The sequence below is a fragment of the Dryobates pubescens genome, chromosome 29, assembly GCF_014839835.1.
Source record: "Dryobates pubescens isolate bDryPub1 chromosome 29, bDryPub1.pri, whole genome shotgun sequence".
Lineage (NCBI taxonomy): Eukaryota > Metazoa > Chordata > Aves > Piciformes > Picidae > Dryobates > Dryobates pubescens.
The window spans coordinates 4,134,439-4,151,421 of NC_071640.1; the positions used below are offsets into that span (position 1 = coordinate 4,134,439).

The following is a 16,983-nucleotide window of genomic DNA, read 5'->3' on the forward strand; positions in this document are numbered from 1 at the left end:
GCTTAGCAGTAGTAGTGGGATTGTGAGTTCTAGGTGAGCAGTTGGACCTGATGATCTCAAAGGTCTCTTCCAACCTCAGCAGTTCTGTGATGCAGCCTTCCAGTACCTGAAGAGGGTCACAAGAAAGCTGGGGAGGGACTTTTTACCAGAGTTTCTAGTGATGGGATGAGGGGGAAAGGCTTTAGGCTGGAAAAGGGAAGATTTAGACTGGAGGCAAGGAAGAAATTCTTCACAGTGAGGGTGGTGAGACACTGGAACAGGTTGCCCAGGGAGGTTGTGGATGCCCCCTCTGTGGAGGTGTTCAGGGTCGGGTTGGACAGAGCCTTGAGCAACCTGGGCTGGTGGGAGATGTCCCTGGCCATGGCTGGGGATTGGAACTAGACGATCTTTAAGGTCCCTTCCAACTCAAACCACTCTGTGATTCTATGATTGGCAGAACAGTGAAGAGATACCCACTGGGGTGTCACAATCAGAGCCTGTTACCCCATGCCCCACATCTGAAACCTGCTGTCTCACCAACTTCCCTCCTGCAGGTGCTACTTTCCCTTCCTCAAGCCCCAAACCTGTTGTAGGACCATTTGAAATGGTCAAACTCTGCAACTTTAATAACAGATTACCAATAGTATCAGCCTTATATAATGCACACCTCATTATTGCTTACTCAGAATAATTTCACAGCCTCCTTATAGAACCTTGGAACTTTATTTGCTGAGTATAAAATATGCAGAAATGCATGAATAGTTTTAAGGCTTGGTACCCTAAACTAATACGGCATGCTTTTTCTTTCTCTCTTTTTTTTTTTTCCCCCTCTCCCCTCCTTTGCACCATGATTGAAGTCAAATTAACATATTTACCTTCAGTGCTCCCAGGAGTGGCATTAAAAAATTCAAGAGGTGATTCAGAATAGTCTCCGATTTACTGTGTTTAAAGCTGGATTTCATTTCTCAATAAAACCCTGCAAGCACTTGACTCCCTTTCAGCTCTGCAAGCCCTTCTTTCCTCCCTCTGCAGGTCCTTGGACTTAGCAACAGATGGTAGCAGCATTATTGCTGCTGTGTTCCCAAAAGGAAACTTTTGCTTTTATTTTATGTTATTTTATTGGGCTTTTTCTTCAGGAGGAGGCAGAAAGCAGAGGCAGAGAAGGAGGCAGGGACTGGGTTATAACAAAGAGCACAGAAGTGGAGCTGCTGTTTTAATGTGAAATAAGGGAAAGTATCAAATGTGGTGGTTGTCCTGCTGCCTGCAGGTGCTGGCTTGCTGTCTGGGGTGGGGGGGGAGGGTTATGTTGTGGTGCTGTGCCTCAGGCTATCCAGGTGTGATAACTCTTTCCTAGGGCAAATCAGGAACCTTCATTGTTGCTGTGTGTTGACATCTTCCCAGGAAGAAAAGCCATGTAAATGCAAGGGTAGGAAATGGAAAACAGTTGCTTTATTGCCCAGTGGTTCCTTTATTCATACCGATGATTACCCAGGAGTTGTCCTGTGCTGTGATTTATCCCTGCAGCTATAGGATGTAGTTCCTGTGGCTCCAAGCATCTCAGACCCCACAACAGCTAGCTGCAAGGGTGCAAATTTATGGAGCAAAACTAGAAGTGGGTAGATTGAGATTGGATGTTAGGAACAAGTTCTTTACCATGAGGGTGGTGGAACACTGGCACAGGTTGCCCAGGGAGGTGGTGGAAGCCTCATCCCTGGAAGCTGTTAAGGCCAGGCTGGATGTGGCTCTGAGCATCCTGATCTAGTGTGAGGTGTTCCTGCTAGTGGTGGATGGAATAGGAATTAGGTGATCCCTGAGGTCCCTTCCAACCCTGACAATTCTATGATTCTATGAAATTGCCTCCTCAGAGCCCCAGACTGCTCCACTATCACCTCTGCTGCAGGCTCCTCGAGGGAAGTCGCCTTCCTAAGCGTATCAGTGCTGCAGGGAAAGCTTTAACCTTATCAGTTTTCCTGAGCAGGTAACAAATATTCTGGGCTGAGGGTCTGTGTCAGGAGCCCTTTGCTCAGCTGTGGCCAGTCAGTACCCTCTGAGTGGAACAATTCTGCCTGAAATTTTTGTTTACCAGAGACTGGAGAGCCTCGCCGCAGCTCTTGCTATTCTCCACGCCTGCTCCTGGATTAGGAAGTTGTTTCAGCAGATGCTGTTTCCAAAGAAAATGGGTTAATACTTAGTGGTTAGAAGAGTGGGGCAAAGAAAAAAAAAAAGAGCTTATTTGTGTGAGGTTCTGGCTAATTGCCCTGCAAGAGTTACAGAGCGTTGCAGCACATTTCCTGGGTTTCGCAATGGGGATGATTCTGGTTTAACTGGCCAGAAAGATTTGCAGAAAGGACACAAAGAAATGGGGGAACACAGGCAAAAAATCACTTGCTGGTTTGCTGCAAAACAAACAAACAAATTAAAAAAAAAAGCTGAAAGACCTTAATTCTAGGGTAAAAAGAAATCTCCAGGTGACTGAGCGAGCGGTCGAGACTCCGGGCGGAGCAGATCTCGGAGTTTAATTATCGTTTTATTGATGAAAGATGGATGTAGCTCTAGGGCAGGCCAGGACAAGCCCCTCTTAGAAACAAGAAGTAATTCCCAGGCAAAGAGCTCCCTGGGTGAATTGGGATGTTCTTCCTTCCCAGTTCGTGGGAATGTCTTTGCAGGGTTGTTGCATGGAGAGGGGAAGGCTGCTGGTGTGTGACCACCCTCTGCTCCATGGACAGGGACCCCAGCAGGTGCTGGGTGCCACCTCTGATGTGGAAGCAGCTTTTCAGCATGGCAAGCCCTTGTGGGCCACATTCCCTTGGGTTTTTTTTTCCTGGGAGGTGAGTGTCTGGGGGCAGCCTGGGGCTGCTCCTGTCCTGCTTTTCTGGTGCTGTACTTCAGGGACCATGCTGCTGAGCTGGAACTGCCCTGTGGGGACATGTTGTTCTCACGGGTACATGGTACCCAGCCCCAATGGGCCTTTTTTCCCACTGCTGCTCCTATGTTGGCCTGTGGTGAAGGACTAAGGCTTGTTCTCTGGGTTCTCTGATTTGGGGGCACGCAAGGTGGTGGCCACCAGTGACCCATGCCTGGCCCTGATGCTGCAACCTCCTCCCACTCTGCATGTTCCTCAACTTTCCAGAGCAGGGGAACCACACTGACAGGCAATAAAAAGGAGGGGAGATGAATTTCTTGCAGTTTGAGGGTGCCAGAGCCCTGAAGCTGGCTGCCCAGAGAGGCTATGGAGTCTTCTCCTCTGGAGAGATCCCAAACCCCTCTGGACATTGTGATGCTGAGCAGTTTGCTTTGGGTGACCCTGCTTTAGCAGGGGGACAGGACTAGATGATCTCCAGAGGCCTCTTCCAACACCATGCTGGGATTCAGTGAATGGTGCAGGTGAGAGCAGCCTGGATTGCTGTATAGGGTCGGCTGATGTTCCATAATGTTCATTCAATGAGCCCTGCTGCTCCACACCTCAGCAGTCACATCATGTGTCTCACTGACATAGTGGGGAGAGCTGCCTGTCCCCAGTCTCGTTCACTGCATCCCAGCTGCTGCCCACCACTACCTTGGCTCATGGACAGGGCAGGGTGGAAGTGGAAGCTGCTCCAAGTAGTACAAGGAGTTTACTCTGTGCAGCCAGCAGTTCAGTGACAAAGGCAGAGGCACGGGAAGGTGCTCCTCAGGTATTGCTGTTTCCAAGAGCATCACTGTAAAGAGAATTAGTGTGTCAGAAAGTGGGATGGCAATGAACTGTGGCTGGGAAGTCTGGGTGGGAACCTCACAGACTCCTGGGGTGCACCATCCACCTTTGGGGTGCTCCAGGGAAGGATGTCTTGCGCTCTCATCCTTCAGCTGGTCCCAGCATCCTGTTCTGCAGAGAAACCCCGCTTTTGGTGCAGAGAAACCCCGCTTTTGGTGCAGAGAAACCCCACTTTTGGTGCAGAGAAACCCCCCTGTTGGTGCAGAGTCACAGAGGCCCCATGCTGGCGCATCCACGGGTCGGGGGACTCTCGTCGGCCAGCGCCGCGTCTCCACGCTGCTGGTGAAATCACTAATTAGATTCCATCTGAGCAGCAACATAAACTGGGAATAAATGGACTTGGCTTCATAAACTTAGCACTTAAATATTTTCCTAGGCAGGGGAAGAAGAAGAAGAAAAAAAAAAAACCACCAACCCAACACATTTGCTTTCCATGCAAAACATATAAATCTTGGAGAAGCTCCCGAATTTGTGTGTTTAACCGCTCGGATCTCTGCCTTTGTCGAGCAGAAGTGGTTATTCCCCTGCATAATTATTTTTCTTTTTAAAAGGAAGCTGAAATGTTTGTGAGGAAGACATTTTAAGTGACTGCTGGGGATGAACAAGAGTGAAGGGAGAGTCGGGTTTAATGATGATTGCTTCGCTTTGCTTTATCGCTGTTGGAAATGAAGCCTTCTCCTCATCCCCTCCCCGCAAGGCCTAAGCACTAATTGTCCCTTTTACCATCATGTTTTGGGGCTATCTCTGCTTTTTTTTATTGAAATGTGTATCTGGCTGCTGGTGGTTGTTTTTTAAATCCAAAATACAGGAGCTGTTAGTGGAGTTTATTTAACGCAGTGGAGTCTTTGCATAGTTAAACTTGTGGGTGCCGTATAAAACACAGGCTCCTGCCTTCCTGCCCAGCCGCCCCCCTGCAGGAGGGGCTGCAGTCGGATGGCCTTTGTTTAACCACTGTGGGCAAGGGGTGTGATGGGGAGGGAGGGGAGCTGCCACCTTCCAGCCAGGGCTGTGTGAGGAGGGAGAGGGCTGGTGGTGCCAATCCCAGAATCGTAGAATGGTTTGGGTTGGAAGGGACCTTAAAGACCATTTTGTTCCAACACTCACATCGTGGGCAGGACCACCTTCCACTAGACCAGGCTGCTCAAGCCCTTGTCCAACCTGGTCTTGAACACTCCAGGGAAGGGATTTCTACAGCTTCCCTGGGCAACTTGTTTCACTATGAAGAATTTCTTCCTAATCCCCAGTCTCCATCTCCCCTCTTCCAGCTCAAAGCCATTGTGCCTCATCCTGTCAGTACAAGACCTTGTGAAAAATCCCTCCCCAGCTTTCTTGTAGCCCTCTTCAGGTACTGGAAGGCCACTGTAAGGTCTCCCTGGAGCCTTCTCTTATTCAGGCTGTCCATGGGAAATAAGGGGTTGACACCCACTGAGGAGGTTCTGCCTCCAGCCACCAGCACCCCTCACCCAGTATGGAGGTTTCCAGAGTGGGGAGTGAGCTTTGTGCAGAGGATCCATCAGGTGTTTCCTCCATTCCCCCTCCCTTATGCTCAGCCCATGAGACACCCCACAAGAACCATATAAATACAGAGATACAAGGCAGAGGCTTGGGTTTGGATTGGTGTCAGTTTTGCATAAAACCCCTGAGGAGATGCTGTGGAGACAGATATGATGCACAGCTTGTGCTGGCATTGTCCTGTCCCCATCTTGGGGATGCAAGTGGGGTACTGTGTGGAGCACCCCCAGCCCTGCTGTGGCACTGGAATGCAGTTAGGGATGGCAACTGAGATGGAGAAGTGTGTCTGTGCTGACTGTCCTGCCTGGAGCAGGTCTGGGTTTGGTATGTGGACAATGAAATGAGTCTGGCAATGTCCAGTTGATGGGCTGCCAAACCAAGAATTAGGAGTTTTCTCAGAGCTGGGCTGAGGTGGGGTTGGGATGCTCTAAGCTGGAATTTGCCCAGGATGTTGGTGCACTGGAGGAGACTTTTCAAGCACATTAGCCCTTGGTGAACACCACGAAGACACAATTTGAAGGAAGCTCAAAAATGAAGCCACGCATCAGCATCCTCTGCAGAGGAAAAAAAAACCCTTCAGTACCCATCCTACAGCAGCTCTCCACGAGCACTTGCTGCGTGCTTTGCTGTCATTAACAGTCACCATCCCGAGCTAGAGATGTTTAATTTATTTGTGTTCTCCTAACACCTTTCTGTTTCATAACAGCAGTCCCTTCTCCCCGTTTGGCCGGGAGGCAGCGGTGTCTGCCTTGCTCCCTGTAATCCAGGAGTGAATCAAAGCAACTTTTTACAAAACAAGATTCTCTCGCTGTTGCAAAAGAGCTTTGGGGAAATCTGGGTTTTGTGGTTAAGGATCTTACTCTGATGCACAAGGAAAATTATGTGTAGCTTTTATTTGGCCCAAAGGATTCTTACAACATTATCCGTATTTCCTTTAATTTGTGGGATTTCTAGTAAATGGGCTTAAAAATAGGCCTGGGCAAGATGCCAGGGTACATACGAAGAGCAAAAAAGCTTTGCAGGCTGCGAGCAGCTCGCTTTCGCTGCTCCCTCGGCGCGGGCTGGGGGGACGGAGGAAGCGCTCACCTTGTGGGGTTACATGGAACAGTGTCTCTGGGCTGCTGTGGAAGTCCATATTGCAGAAGAGATTCTTTAACTCTTCAACAGAACTGGTGCAACATTGTGGTTGAGCCAGACACAAGTCTGGAAGAGGAACAGGATGAGCTGTAGCACCAGGGGAGGACAACAGCGTGGGGGGATGTGGGGGGGGACCCTCACGTAAATCCCTGGACCTGCTCGCTGATGGGGTTTGGGGAGCCTGGAAACCCGGCGTGTGAGCAGGAGAACAACATGGCAATGATAAATGTTTGTTTGGTGGTTGTTTTTCTTTGTTTTCTTTTTTTTTCCTCTTCTCTCAGCCTTTCATTCTCTGAAGTCTCTTTAAGCCTTTTGTAAGACAGGAACATTCTAATAAGGGAGAGGTGATGGCTCGAAGCCGCGCTCCCAGCCGGGGCGAGCGCCGGGTGCCCAGCTCCCTTTGGTGATATTTAGCTGGCTCTTTCTTCAAAACCAGGCTCAGCTCAAGTGACTTAAAAATGCATTTTTCCCTGAGGACAGCCACCCACAAAAGCCTTTCATTAAGACATAGTGAGTTTATGCAGCTGGAGTCCCAGCAGTAAAGGAAAGGTAAGTGGGAAAAGATGCTGGCTGCACAGGCTGCCTGGCTCCACGTTCCTCTGCTGGGCAAAGGCCTTGATGGCTTCCCAAAATATGTGAATTTTGTCCTACTTTTGAAAAACTTGGTTCATGGAATTAAATCTTTGGCCATAAATCTGTGGAACTTAATTTTGTTGAGAGCCACTGCAAGTAGCTTCTGGGGAGATGAAGAGGAGGAATGGGGAGATGGATGAAGACAAGGAGCTGGGAGATGGATGCAGAGAAGGAGCAGGGAGGTGAAGAAGAGGAGTAAGGAGGTGGCTGAAGAAGAGGAGCAGGAGCAGGGAGATGGATGAAGTAGAGGAAGGGTTTGAGTTTCCTGGGAGCAGCAGTAGCATGTTGCATTGATGTGGTGGGCAAGGGGTGGCATCTCAATATGAGAAAGGGCAGGAGCATAGCAGCAGAGCCAGGGTTGGGGTTGCAGCCGGTCCTGTGGGTCATGGCATGAGGAATGCGTCTTGCAGGTACAAGCTCACACTACCCTTGCCAGTGCTCTTGAACTTAAAACATGCATTTGCACAGAGTGGTGGTGATGGATTTCCATAAAATCAAGAAGCCCCCCATCCCTGATGCAGAAGCAGCTTATGAAAGGGAAATTGCTTATGCCATTGGCAGCCGTGTAATAATTACACTTTGCATTAGAGCATCTTGAGTTGCTTTACAGATACCAAGTCTTGGAATGCCTCTGAGAAGTGGGGGGAATAAGTGGGGGTTCATCTGGCTGTACATCTCTCTGACCCTCCCTGAGCTCCTCTCCTGTGCCACACTGGGACCTTGCTTTTCTTTAGAAGTTGTTAACTTGAGAGCTGTGGTGGGAACTGACCCTCAGGATAGTAGTGGCTGAGAACTGTGGTCCCGGAAGCCATTCATTAACCACACTACTAAGTTCCCCAGTGCCCTTTCTGGAGGAAGCAGGGAAATTTGCTCTAAGGGATAATGTCTGGGATGTGTCTGAAAGGGAATGGGCTTCGTAATTCCAAGCCTTGCCATTGAATGGCATCACTGGCAGTTGAAGGGGACCTTGAACCTTTTCCGTGGGACTGGTGCCTGTGGTGGGTGCCACAGCAGGCACAGGAGCACTCAGGGGTACCTCCCATCTCTGAGGGCTCTTCCATGCTTCAGGAAAAAGCAGAGCAGAGCAAAACACCCTATGCAGCATGGTTCTGGCACGCTGTGAGCAGAAATCATGTTTCCCTCTGGATGTGGAGCTGCTGTGTGCAAGCACTCCAAAGATCCCTCTTTTCAAATGAAATCTCGGAGTTTAGCATCTGACAGCCCTGCAGCCTCTTACCCTCCCATGCTGGCTGGTGATGCCCAAGCACCAACCTCCAGCCAGCCCAACACTGTAGCAGAAGTTCACATTCAAGCTGATTCTTCAAATTCACCTCCTTTGCTGGAGATCAGCTTTCCCAACTGCCCCGGAGGAAAAGGCTCCTGTTGTTCCTTCAGAGACCAAGGTTAAATGAGCTGCTGCAGTGGGAAATGCAGGGTTTGAGGGGTTGGGGAGATGAGCTGGGGCTGGCAAGGGCTTGCAGTTCCATGGCCAGGGCTGGGCTTGGACCTGTGACCTACTGTCCTTAAAGTGCCGTCCTTGCTACATGCACCCCTAAACCTCTTTGATTTTGCTTTTAAAACATCATTGGGTTTGTGTGTGTGTGGTTTGGGGGTGGGGGGGATTTTTTGGTGGTGGTTTTTTTTTTCTCTCTACAAAGATTTTTAACTGAGAGACAGCAAATTTAATATTTTCTGTGTCTTGGCTGTGTTGTGATTTACATTTGATTTTAGGCATAATTAGAAATGCAAGTAGAGCGCTTTGTGTTTTACCTCTGCTTCAACTATTTATGGCATGAGATGCAAATGAAGCAAGCTATGAATATTAACGATCGGAGTATGTTACAAAGTAGCACTGTCTTTAATGAGTTGGGTAATGGGCACAGGCTTTGCACACCCTTTAATATGGAGGTGTTTTATGTGGCGTGCCGTCCGGGCGGCTCTGCAGCTCTCTCTCCACGCCGTGTTGGGTTACATCCCGGGAGAGCGGGGCCGGGATTTCACCCGGCTCCAGCCCCTGCAGGAGGTGGGTTGTGGTTTCCAAGCTTTGCCCATGACAAAAGCGGCTGCGGCTGGCGAAGGATGGGGATGGATTATTTCACAGAGACTCTTTCAGTTCTGCTCTAGGTCAATCCCTTCCGTCTGCTGCGGCGTTGTAGATGGATCTGAGAATAGGAAAGAGCTCGGCGACCTTTCAAGGTGCTTTGCAGCGCTGGGAGGGAATCTTAAACACGTTCCTGCCAAAATGGAGCCTCCAACATCACACAGAGCCCAACACGTTCATTTTGCTGCTCCTCTCGCCAATGAGACTTATTGACAGGGAATTATTTCGGGGCTTTATTGACACATCCAAAGGCATTTGAAGGAACATCTTATCTAGTGGGTAGCAGAGGGCTGGGGCTCCTCGCATTAACCCTTTCTCACCGCAGGCAACCGGGCAGCCCAGTTAGAACAGGTTTATCTCTAAACTGGTAGTGAGTTTTATCTCTGAAGTAGCCCTGGAGCTCTAAGAGAGGAAGCTGACATGGGGTTTGGGGCACCGCAGCCTGTACAGAGATTCCATCCGTGGATAATCTGAAGAACAAACTTCTGCTGGAGCCCTGGGGTCCCTGCGGGCTGCAGCAAGGGGATGCAGGAGGTGGGGAAGAACCAGGCAGCTATGGAAAGCAAGGGAGTTTTTTTCTTATGCCAAATGGGGTTTGGGGAGGGTGGGCGGCAGGGAGGGAGAGCGAAGCATGCCCCAGGGAGCGTGCTTTTCAGATTTGAGGTATTTAAATTACAAATTTTGATGAGGAAGATTGTCAGCAGTATTCAAAACAGTGCTTAAATTCTTTTGAAACACTGTCGAGCTGTGCTGTGGCAGTTGAAAAGTTTGGCACACAAGAACTTGGCCCAGAAGTTGCTGCTTGGGATTTTTTTTTTTTCCCCCCCTTTAAAACTCAATTCATCTGTATTCAAGTATCCCACATGCTTAAGAAGAAAAACACCCCACCAGACTCACACTGGTTTGAGAGAGACCCTTATGTGTGAGAGAAGCTGCTAGTATTAGGGGTTTCCTTGTTGGTTAATGCATGTTGATAACTATTTATATTTGTGTGCTTATAAAGAAAAGTGAAATAATCATTTTATAGTGTTTGTCTCCACTCATAGAGACAACCAGCAAACTCAGCTGGAATTGAGAACATGCTTGGGATCCACTGGATTATTAACCTATATGCATTGGCTGTACCAGGGTGGGTTTTTGATGAGTCAGTGAGTGTTGGTGTGGGGTCAGCTGAGTGTCTGCAGCATGTTGTGAACGTTGGGAGGACTTTTTTTTAACTCCCAAGCTCTGACCCTCCTTTGCTGCATGAGGCTTGGATCTCTGTAAAACCCCCAAATTTAAGCAATGTAGGTGCTTTAGGCAGAGCTGGGCATCAGCAGGGCTCTCCGGGGACGTTGGCTGCTCAGCTGTGGCACAGGAGCACAAAACTTCTAAGATAGCAGTGTTGGCTCTGAAGACATACCTGACCATATCTTTATATAAATGTCTCTCCATCATATATTTGCCACATATAATTGGTATTTTAATATCATATCTATAATGTTCTGGGCTGCAGTGGTGTCTGGGGGTGTGTTAGGGCTCAGAAATAGTCACATTCTGAAGCTTTGGGCAAAATCTCTTGGAGCACTGAAGGGTTTTGCTGCAAAAGCAGGGAAGGCAGAAATAAGTTAGTGTTGAGTCTCTTGAACCTTCCTGCCTTGGTGCTGTGCTCCTGAAGGTGGGAGCTGTGTCTGCAGCGAGTTTTCCCCCCAGGAGGCAGGGAGAGGGAGAATTGTTTGCTGAAGTGCAAGCAGCAAACGCAGCGTGTGAGAACTGCAGCTCTTCTGCTTTGCCCCCATCAGGGGAGAAAGGGGGCATCGGGTAGAGGTGACCTCCTCCTGTCTCAGATGTTAGTTTTCTCAGGGTTGTTTTGCTCAATGGCCAGAAACCTCAGATTTGAAACCCCTCCTGTGCAATCCTGCGTTTGCATATCTAAACCTGGGAGCAACGGAGTTAAATTTCTGCAGTCTATAACTTTCCTTTTTCTGCAAGCTTATATTTCCATTAAGGCTCAAGCTCGGCTGCAATCGTAGCCTCACTTTATAGAGCATTAAAAGTTTAATGTATAAATGCCTTCCTTTGCCAGAACTTTTTGGCACTGTTGTTTTTTCCAGGGCTGAAATTCCCTACAAAACCCACAGCGATCCCGAGTGCTGCGCCGCCCTTGAAGGGTTAATTCTATTATCCTATTTCATTGTTATTATGTTCATCTCTTTATGCATTTCTTTTTATTTAAAGCAGGGAGTCTTAAGCTTTAGCCAAAAGTAAAAGTCATTAATTTTAAGGCAGAGATGTAAGCAAAGTTTCCTTCCCCTCTGCAGGTTGGTCAGGGTAGGCTATGCAGTAATTGAAAAGTAAAGGCAATTGAATTACAGGCTCCGGTCCAAACCGAGCGCGATTTCTTCTCCTTCTTCTTCTTCTTCTTCTTCTTCCTTTTTTTTTTTTTTTACAACCTCCATTGCATCAGAACTAGGCAGGATTCCTGATGTTCTCATGTGTGTTAATGCTGACTCACAGACTAACTTGCACAAGAAAAAAACACACACACAGGCAGCTCCACCATACTAGGTAATGAGCTCTAGCAAGAAGCGGCGGCTGATCTTTTGTAAGCTTTTTTTAATTGACCTTTTCAGACATTTACTTTATTTTAAGGCTGGTTTTTTTTTGTTTTTTTTTTTTTTGGCTCTGTAGTGGCAGGATGGTGGAACTGAGTCATGCATGTTATATATTGCTAGCTCTGCTGTTGTGCGCTAGGAGCGAGGAGAATACAATTCAGCATGGCACTTGTCTTTCTGATGTGTTACGGATGCGAATTGATGTTTTGTGATGGGATGCAGGCGGTGCAGCGGCGCTCTGCAGCAGGCAGGGTGCTGGGGGGTGCCGTGTGCTGTCGGTGGAGGGAACTTAGTTGGGGTCTTGAGTTTGTGGCAGATTGCAAAGCGTGGCATTCTGCAGAGTAATTGTAATTTTTCTTCCTCTCCCTTCTCCTCGCAGCGGTCTGAAAAGGAAAACCACCCCACCGAACAAGCCGGCAGCCTACTAAAATGTTGTGCTTTCTGGTTTTGCTTTTCCTTGTTTTGAGAGCTTTTAAAATCAGGGATAAGATAAAGGGGGGGGTGAAAGGGGGTGGGGAGTAGTAATTAAAAAATAATGGCAGTAACATGCTTTGCCTTGGCTGAAGGGCTGTGCCTGGGGAGGCAGCAGCCTGCTGGGTGGGTGACCTCGGAGTGGTGAGTTGTGCCCGGGCTGCTGGTGACTCACCTTGCAGCAGGACAGAGCCCGGGATGCTGCTGGGGGCGCTGGGGCTGTGCTAGGGTCATACTGGGGTCCTCAGGGAGAGCTCCTGGAACTGTGCCAGGGTCGTCGGGGAGCACTCCCGCAGCTGTGCTGGGGTCCCCAGGGAGAGCCCCCCCAGCACCCCATCCCTAGGCGGCCCTGGCAGCGGTGTGTCCGTGCTGGCTGGGCTGCATCATCAGCGTGAATTTAATTCACTTTTCCATCTTTTCCCCACCCCATCCCCTGCTCGTGGTCTTTACTTTCTGTGCCAACTTTTAGGATTCTAAAGCAGCCGTAGCTGGGTGCCGCATGTCTGCTGCCTGTGTGTTACTTGGGAATATTTGCAAATTCAGTTTCTGCTCCCTTAATAAGGCAGAAATAATCTGCTCTCGCCCATTGCCACTGGCTGCTACACTAAAAATAGGGAGCCTCAGCTCTGCTCACTGCTTGCCACTTGCAGCATTTCAAAAATAAATACTTTGGAGCTGCAGGAGCAAATGCTGCAGAAGAGGAGAGGAGTCTTGCTCTGCCTGTCATTTGATTACCAAACTTAACCTTGTTTCCTTCCCCCAGACAAAGATGGGTGCTGAGCTCTGCAGGCTCCCACCGTGGGGCACGTTTGTGCCCCAGTCCCCCTCCATTCCCCGTCCCAGGGTTTCTCACCCCAAACTGCAACACAGGCAGAGGGGAGGCTTGGGTTGGGGGGCTAGGGGGGAGCAGAGGGTTTTCTTTTTTGCTCCTGTGGCTGCAGTGCATGGAGAGGGGGGTGGGGGGAGGAAGGGGGTGGAAAAGGGGGTATGCTCAGTCTAGACCTGAAGTGCATTTTATGTGACTTTAGTTAACTCATTCTCTCCTCAAAGGCATTTTGGCAGCTCCGTGGTGCTTCGCCACCGACTTTTGCAGTTAGCTGTTGCGTATTTTCCTTTGGGCTTATGTAAAAAGTGCATTTCCTTTTCATTTAAAGGGGAAAAAAAACAACAGCAAAAAGCCCTGTAGCTGAGTGGGGGCTGGGGGCTGGGGGGGACATAGGGAATGGGGACTGTGGACTGTGTTGGGATGGGGGTGGCTTTGGGGACCTGCTGTCCGGCTGGGTGACATCCAGCTTCAAATCCAAGGGTGGGATTTTCCCCCTCTCTCCTCATTTACAGAAGAAAGAGAAGTTTCCTTTGACCCTTTGGGGCCTTCAAGGGCAGGACTTTTCAGCTCTTTTCTTTTGAGGGTCTTTGACTGAGGGGGTTGGGGGGTGACAGCCCTTGGCCACTTTGTCTCCCACCCGCAGAGGGTCCCTTTGCCTTTGTCCCTCCCCAGCTGCTGCCCACCTTCCTGCGGGAAATGTTGGGCTTGAGGGGGGGAAAGTCTTTGGGGTTTTGGGGAGGGGGTGGTGAAGACTCTGAATCTCTTTGTATGTTGGCTAAGGAAAAAGACAATTTAAATACATTATCTAATTATTTCTGATTACTCCTGGGGGAGCTCTGATTCCAGCATCTTATTCTAGGTTGATTTCCCACCCCCCCCCACCCCTCCCCTTTTGTTGTTGTCTCGCCCCAACCTTTCAGGACTCAGAGCTCAGGACAACAGTTTAGAAAGGAGCAAAATGTTGGGGTTCCCCCCCTGCCCCCATAAGATACAGATGCAGAAGCTGAGAATTCTCAAACTCTGCTGGAAGTTGGATCAAATAACGGCTGCATTTTTAATGAACCTCTTGTGACACAGGCTATGACTTTACAAAAATCACACAGACATCTACAAATTGCCCAGCTATATCCAGGAGCTGGGGAAAAGAAGCTGCCATTAGAAAGCAAAATGATGTTTTGCTTGAATGCTCACGTATCTTAAATAATCAGGGTGGAGCTGGGGGGGGGTGGGGGGGTGGCTGGCTGGCTTTGATCCAGTTTTCTCCAAGTTTCCCTGTTTGGTGGTGTCCATCTGATGATCTGTCAACAGCAGAACGTGGCAAAATGAAGAGGGCTGAATGGTTTGGGGTGGTGATGGTGCTCTGGGGCTCCTCCTGCACCCTGGGGCTTAGCCTGGGAGATGAGCTTGTAAAACACAGTTTATATTTGTAGTTACTAAGGTTGTTTGCCCTGCAGCACAGCTCTTCCTGTGTCAGATGGGCTGAAACCATTTCAAACCAGTCAAAAGTGGTTTGGTGCTACTAGTTAAAGGGGGGTTGGAAGCTAGACACGAAGCACTGTTGCATTCACTATCCAGTCACAGCAGTGTTTGGTTGCTGCTGGTTTTAGGGGCTGTGAGGTCTGGTGGGCAGCAGGTTCTGGTTGGCTTTTGTAGGATGATTTAGGCTGGAAAAAGACTTTTAAGATCGTTGAGTCCAATCTGTCAGGGGTGGTGAGCAGGTTCTCCTTGGCCTTTGTAGAATTATGTAGGTTGGAAAAGGCCTTTTAGATCGAGTCCAACCTTTCGAGGATGGCGAGTAGGTTCTCCTTGGCTTTTGTGAAGTCATTTAGGTTGGAAAAGACCTTTAAGATCAAGTCCAACCTTTCAAGGATGGTGAGTAGGTTCTCCTTGGCTTTTGTGAAGTCATTTAGGTTGGAAAAGACCTTTAAGATCAAGTCCAACCTTTCATGGGTTGTGAGGAGATTCTCCTTGGCTTTTGTGGAATTGTTTAGGTTGGAAAAGACTTTGAAGATCATTGAGCCCAGCCTTTCAGGGATGGTGAGTAGCTTGTCCTTGGGTTTCAAAACTGGCACCTTTCATTTCTTTTTTGACCTTTTTGTTTGTTTTTTGGAAGTTTTGTCTTGCTGATGGCTTTGGGTTGGAGTTTTTTCTATATTCTGGTCGTAAAAGGGCAGGGGCAAAGCAGGGAGGACACAACAAAAATCCAGCAGTTCTGGTCTATGGGAGTGGTTTGGGCTTTTGCAGGTCTCTAGTACAGCTTTGGTTGCATTCCTCAACACTCTTTCCAGACCAAACCCAGCTGCTGTTGTCTCTGTTTCCTTGTGAGCACATTTCAAGGCCTTTTTATGAAGGCTGGAGGTTTGGACCATCGCTGAGTGCCACTGGCAAGGTCACCCATCCTCTTGGCTGCTTTGTGACCAGCAACTCTGAAATGTGATGAAATTGGAGAAAACTCCACCAGGATCTGGAATGATGGACTTTTGGGGTGGTCAAGCCAGGCTGCAGTCCTGGGGAACATGTACCTCAGGAGGGATTGATCAATTGTGCGGAGCATCTTGGTTCAAATTCTGATGTTCCATGGGAGGTTTTATGTGAAACCTGCCAAAAATTTGCTGGGCTGGGGCACTCTGGTGCTTCTCACCAGCTTAACCATAATCCAAATTGGCACAATTTGGGTGTTTTTAGAGAGAGACATGGGTTCCTCCTGGCACGCCTGGCTTGTTTATAGAGCAGATTCTAAGCAAGATTAATAATTTATGTCTGCTTAAAGTTGGTTTCTTCTGCACTACCAAGCTGTCCTTGGCTGGTCGCACGCATCCTGCCTTCTTGTATTGCTCTGAGGGAGATGTGAGCATGCCCAAGGAGGTCCCATCCAGTGCCACCCTGGTGTCTCCTCCAGCTCTTGCTGGAAGAGAGGAGGAGGAGAGCCTCTCCACCCATGGTCTCCCACCACCATGGATGAGGCTTTCTTTAGGGGTCTGGAGGGTGAAGTTTTGTTTCTGTTATTCTCCCATAATTTTCACAGATGGGAGGGTGGATTTGTGTTTGCCAGGGCAGATTCCTTTCCTTCCAGCCATGACACTGCCAATCTCCATTGCAGAAGAGGTCTTGGGCTTGGTGGTGTCATGGAAACATAGAATGGTAGGCATTGGAAGGGGCCACTGGATCATTGAGTCCAACCCCTCTGCCAAAGCAGGATCATCTAGGGCAGGTCACACAGAAACATACCCAGATGGGTCTTGAAAGTCTCCAGAAGAGACTCCACAACCTCTCTGGGCAGCTTGCTCTGGTGCTTTGTAACTCTTACAGTAAAGAAGCTTTTCCTCATGTTGAGGTGGAACTTCCTGCATTCCAGTGTCACCTCTGACCTCCTTGCAGGCTGTCGCTTTGGTCCCCTCTTGGTGCCTTACCCTCCTTACCAACACAAGGCAGAGATTCCATTGCCCTGACACTGGGTTCGGATCAACCCACTGAGCGCTCCCAACGCATGGAGGTCCTCAGCTGGGAGCGTTGTGGCTCTGCCAGGCGCTGGGAGGCTGCAGGTCCTGCGGGATGCAGAGCAGACGTGTTAGTGCCGTTTGCTGGAAGAGCAGGGGAAGGCAGCCAGCCCCTGGGCGCACGGGAGCGGCAGCAGCTCGCTGCTGTGGAGTTGAACTTAATGCACCAAACATCTCTTTGGATGGTGGAAGCGGAGTCACCATCGGCAGGGAGGGGTCACGCCGGTGCATCACCAAGCCCCTACAGCTGTCCTGCTCTTAAGGATGGCTTCACCTCTAATCTCTTAAATTTTAACTGTGTGTGACCATTCGAGCAGAGCAATTGAAACAAATCTGAGAGCAACAGCAGAAATAAAATCTCTCTGGGTGAGAGAGAAGTGAGGAAAGTGAGGCCCCACCCTCTTTCCCAGAAAAAAGCACCAAACATGCTCAATAAATGCGAAGGTAATTTAAAATCTGAATCCAGGAGACAATGTGACTAG

General features: G+C 49.1%; 1 protein-coding gene across 3 annotated transcripts in view; it reads left to right on the forward strand.

The window, feature by feature from the left end:
- Nucleotides 1-16,983, forward strand: part of NACC2 (NACC family member 2) — a 66,425-nt gene that overhangs the window by 26,916 nt on the left and 22,526 nt on the right. Inside the window, exon 1 of one of the 3 annotated variants that reach the window (XM_054174421.1) lies at nt 11,597-11,660. The exons of 1 other annotated variant lie outside the window; for it this stretch is intronic. The gene's annotated coding sequence lies outside the window, so the exon portion shown is untranslated. Of the gene's footprint in view, nt 1-11,596; nt 11,698-16,983 lie in introns of those variants that run through there. One more of the 3 variants, XM_054174420.1, reaches the window with a different exon arrangement.